We start from the raw sequence: 5,673 nt of genomic DNA, 5'->3' as shown, positions 1-5,673 counted from the left end.
GAATATCTTGTCAACACACTCATTGGCGCTTTTAGTTTACTCATAAAAGTTTATTGGAACTGATGAATCGGTCCTTCTAAGAGGATACTAGAATCGTTGGTTTCCTAAAGTTTGAAAACGCATGTATTACAGAACCTTTACGAACAGGATACCTTATTCTCTCTATCCGAGTAGAAGAGTTTTTTTTTTTGGCCCGAGATCTTTTCTTTTATTAATGCAAAATTGTTCTAATCTTTCCCCTTGGTGTTTTCTTTAGTAGAGCTAACGACACTTGGTTTGGAAAGGACTTCAGATGACATTAGACTGGAGCTACATATAATACTTAACCTCGCTCGTCCAACATAAGATAACAGAGTATATTTTACTTTTCCAAGATCAACCATCTAACCAATCTGGAGACAGACTCCAAGTACTTAGAGGCATTTTTAAATCTGGCAAATGTACATATTAGTCAGGGATTAGGCAACGTTAAAAAGTTCAAGGATGTCCACCGGATTGTATAAGAAAGAGATCAATTGTGACATAACTTATCATCAATTATGTAGAAACCGGGAGAGCTTCCTCGAGCTTGGTTTGAAAAAATACATAAGATATTGATCAACATTGTGTAGGCAGGGATCAATAAGTAATTTCCATGAGTTACGTACGTGGTTCATTTAGAAAAATTGAAATGTATTGTTAACATTTTCAAAGACCTATCAAGAATTTAATATGATCCTTAGATAATTCTACGAAAAACAGTGAAGAAAAGTTAAGTGATATAGGATGAACTCATATCTCACCTCAAAGTTGGAGTGTCATCGGCCACATATAAGAAAAGTTTCTCCATCTTGGCATCTTCACCTAGCGATGAAAACGATATAGATCTTCTATGATATGACCAGAGCCGATAGTGGACGGTAAGCAAAAAAAAAATTTGTGAATAAATGGCAAATGTTTTGAAGTCGACTGCATAGTGTTAAATGTATTAGTCGGACCACTTAGTTTTTATTTTTAGATTTGATAAACAGAAGAGTGATTTCCCCATTTTGCAAGTGAGTTATGAAATGAGTAAAATATCCTTAACAAATTATAGTATTTACAAGGCATCAAGATATATTATGTACACACTAGACATACTTAAACCCTATGTCCCTATTACATGTGATGTACCTACAATTTTTTTTTTTTTTTAACTAAAGGGTTTAAAACTTTTCTTAAATGAAATTTTTTGAGGATTTACATGATATTCACATAAAGGGAAGAGTCCTTCAGAGATGGACTTACATGAATTTAAAGAAAATTAAGGGGGTGCACTGAATCAAACATTTGAATTGATATGTGTTTAAATAAAAAACTCATTTATTATTCAATCATGAATTTTAAATTCTAACATTCTTACATCATCATTAAAGATATTTGATCTAATCTTATCATGATGATATTCAACTACCTGCAGCATATGCGGTTATGATGAACAGCTCTCATCAACATTGATTCCACTAGGCCTTAGCATTCAGTTAACTGTTCGATTTCGGTTAATTCGGATCTGGTAATATAATAACCATTTGGTTATCCTAATAATTTTGGTTAGGATTGGTTTGGTTTGGATATTTGAATATATAACCGTAACTAACCAAAATATTATCAAATTTAGTGTGGTTCGGGGTTTTATCCCAAATATAAAAAATTAACCAAATTTTTAACCTAAAATATACAAATATATATATATATATATATTAAAATGTGATTCTATTTTGCAAAAGAATAATTCAATTTGAGAAATATATCTAACAACATTTGGATATGTTGACTATTTAAAGTATTTTCTTTGTCTTTTTGAATCTAAAAGATAATTAATATTTTTGTGTTTATAATTACAGTTTTAGGTATTAGATATGTTTACACAAAAAATGTATTAGATCTATTATTTTTGGGTATCTTCTAGGTTTTGAATATTATCGGTTTCGTTTTGGTTAGTTTGGATAGACAAATTTACTAACCATTCAATTATTTTATAAACTTCGATTTGGATACCGTTAGAATGTTATTCAGTTCGGTTCGGTCAGTTATTTAGTTAGCTGTTTTTTGTCTAGTTGAGATTCCACGGCGCAACTCTCTTAGCAATACTAAAGAGTAAAGATTACAGACAAATTTTAAATATATGACATTCCTATGATGAACATGCATTTTCTGTAACACGAACGGGTTTGCATGTTAGACATCTTTATGATTAGGATCGTAATTCTGTAAATATTTAAGGGAAATTATTTTATGCGAGATATGATGAAAATATATTATTTATTGATCATGCAAATTTGGTGGGATGTTTCAAATCACGAACCATTAGAGAAAGATTAAGTGTTATCGTGTAACAATATCATGTAATAATTGTAATAAACCCACAAAATAAACTGTCATCGAATACAATACGTGCTATTATGAAAATCGTGTTAATAAAAATATAACAAGATATATTTTTATATTGCATAAGTATTCTCATAATGTATACTGATATTTAAATTATATACAAATGCTGATTTAGCTTCATTTTTCTTAAAATTTTAAATTTATATCCATTTAAAAAAATTAGAATTTTTATCCATTTTTAAAATTTAGAATAATAAACATAAATCTGTCTAAGTTAATTGTCTTTTGAAGGTAACGCGTTTTATCATCTAGTAAATGGATATCTATACTTACACGCATCAAAATTTCATAAAATCAAAATCATACGTTGTATATATATCGAGCTGAATGATTCATGAAAATTAGAAGATCATGAAATATCATAATATTAAAAGTTTCAATTACTTTCGCTGAATGCTTTAATGAAGAATCTGGATTCGAAGAAGAAGAAAATATATATTCAATAAATTAAATGTAGAAACTCTTCAGTTTTTTGTTGTTGATTATCTGTCAGATTCTCTAAACACAAATGATAAATCAATTTGAAGATAACATACCCAAAATTGTCAAAAAAAAAAAAAAAAAACAGATAACGTACTCTCTTTTTTTTTTTTGGTAAAAAAAAAAAGATAACATACTCAAAACGTAAGAATCTCATATTTATTACTATTCAATTACCACCATCTCATTAACCTTATAAATATCAACTCATTATTTTGTCAAAAGTAAAAACCTCACCATTCACTGAAACTACCAATCAAGAAAATGGCCTCCCTATTCTCTTCAGTTCTCTTGTCTCTTTGTTTACTCTGCTCACCTTTTCTCTCAAACGCTAACGCCAAACCAAAACTAGGCTTCACGGCCGATCTGATCCACCGCGATTCTCCTAAATCGCCTTTCTATAACCCAGCGGAAACCCCTTCCCAGCGGTTGAGAAACGCTATCCACCGATCTGTTAACCGTGTTTTTCATTTCACTGAGGATGCATCACTTAACTCACCACAAACTGAGATCACCTCAAATGGCGGTGAATATCTCATGAACGTATCCCTTGGGACACCTCCTTTTCCGATCATGGCCATCGCTGACACCGGAAGTGATCTCCTCTGGACGCAGTGCAAACCTTGTGATGATTGTTACACTCAAGACGATCCTCTCTTTGACCCTACAGCGTCGTCCACATACAAAGACGTTGCTTGCTCCTCAAGCCAATGTAGTGCTCTTGAAAATCAAGCCTCCTGTTCCACAGATGGCAGCACTTGCTCTTACTCCATGTCTTACGGGGATCATTCATACACAAAGGGTAACGTTGCCGCAGACACCTTAACGTTAGGCTCCACCGATAACCGCCCCGTGCAGCTTAAGAATGTAATCATCGGCTGTGGTCACAACAACGCTGGAACGTTTAACGAAAAGGGCTCTGGAATCATCGGACTTGGTGGTGGTGCGGTTTCGCTCGTTACTCAACTCGGTGACTCGATCAACGGTAAATTCTCATACTGCTTGGTCCCTTTCTCTTCTGAAACTGATAAAACGAGCAAGATCAACTTCGGAACCAATGCCGACGTCTCGGGAACCGGAGTTGTTTCAACTCCTTTGATCACCAAGTCTCCAGAGACCTTCTATTACCTAACCCTAGAAGCCATTAGCGTGGGAAGCAAGAAACTTCCATTCCAAGGCTCAGACTCTGGACGCGGCGAGGGAAACATCATTATCGATTCCGGCACAACTATGACGTTGTTACCCACCGAATTTTACAAGGAGCTCGAGGATGCGGTTGCGTCCTCAATCGATGCTGAGAGGCAGAAGGATCCACAGGGAGGTTTAAGTCTGTGTTACAGCGCAACCTCTGATCTGAAAGTGCCAGTCATTACTATGCATTTTGATGGAGCAGATGTGAAGCTAGACTCCTCCAATATATTTGTACAAATCTCGCAGGATTTGGTTTGCTTTGCCTTCCGTGCGAGCCCGAGCTTATCCATATACGGGAACTTGTCGCAGATGAACTTTCTTGTTGGTTACGACACTGTTTCTAAGAAGGTCTCATTTATGCCAACGGATTGTGCAAAGATGTAGGTGGTTGAGCTCAGCGTGCGGCTAATTTCTTCTTTCAATTTTATGTTTTTAATTATAATAATGGCTGACTTTATTTTAGCCTTAAGTAGCTCTTTGATTTTGAACTTTTTTTTTTAATTCGCATGTAGTAAAGGTCTCTGTTTAAGGGGCAATTAAAAAAAAAACCTTTAAAGGTTAATCAAGTCTGCTGCTGCTGATGTTTGGTCTTTCTTTGATTTTTTTTTTTTTTTTTTAAATTACAGTTTATAACCATAAATCTTATTTCCAGAAAATATGCCCTTATCCATCTCAATTAACCTCTTTAAGATATAAATTATATATGACGGTAACCAATCTAAGAAGACAAAATCATTAGTTTTAATAAAAATTATTTTTTTTTCTTATGACCGAAGTATAATTTAGAAATGAGAAATGCTATTATTTGTATCAATGGATATTATTATTTTTGAAGTACATTTTAAAGAAAAAAACAATAGTTTGAAAGATATTAACACTGATCTTTTTCAAGAAAAAAACATTGATTTTTTTTACAAAAAAATATATTAACATTGATTATACAATTAATTCACCACTATCGCTAGCTATAACCAAACACAATTAAAAGATTTTAACATTGATTATAACATTTATGATATAATTATACAATGTTTCACTATTAATAATATGTGAATAATAGATAGTTAAAATATTTTGTTAAAATTCAAAAGTAATATTCTCTCATTATTTTTTTATAATCACTATATCTTATTATATAAAGTTGGGTTTTAAAAGTTAGCCATTAACAAGATTTTGACATGTGTCAAGTTTATATCAATCTGAGATTTTGACATGTGTAAAAGTTAATATTTAATAGGAGGGATTTGTGATTACAACCAATAATAATAATGTAAAAAGATAATTATCAAAAAAGTTACAAAAATTAAAAGTGTTTTTTAAAAAATAATTTTAAGGAGGTTATATATATATATATATATATCAAAAATTTTGAAATTATAAATTTATTTACTTATTTTTAATTTTAAGTTATTAATTCTACAAAAAATAGAAATGGGATTAAGGAAAATATATAGTTAATTATTAATTTTAAATTTGTAAATAATCACTTCTATATAAACATAGATTGTCTCATACTTTTCATCTAAAAAAATATTTTATTCAAAAAGTATCGCTTTAAACTTTGTTCTATTGGTAAAACTTTTTTAATGGAAA

At 31.5% G+C, this 5,673-nt stretch overlaps 1 pseudogene across 1 annotated transcript; it reads left to right on the top strand.

Moving 5' to 3' along the window:
* The first annotated feature begins 3,092 nt into the window (after nucleotides 1-3,092).
* LOC104719219 (aspartic proteinase CDR1 pseudogene) lies at nucleotides 3,093-4,670 on the top strand (annotated as a pseudogene). The gene has a single exon (XR_015568167.1). The product of XR_015568167.1 is annotated as an aspartic proteinase CDR1 pseudogene (transcript).
* Nucleotides 4,671-5,673: the final 1,003 nt, after the last annotated feature.

This window comes from Camelina sativa, chromosome 10 (genome assembly GCF_030686135.1).
Source record: "Camelina sativa cultivar CO46 ecotype springtype chromosome 10, ASM3068613v1".
NCBI lineage: Eukaryota > Viridiplantae > Streptophyta > Magnoliopsida > Brassicales > Brassicaceae > Camelina > Camelina sativa.
The sequence above is the reverse complement of the archived record's forward strand: the minus strand, read 5'-3'. Positions and strand labels throughout refer to the sequence as shown.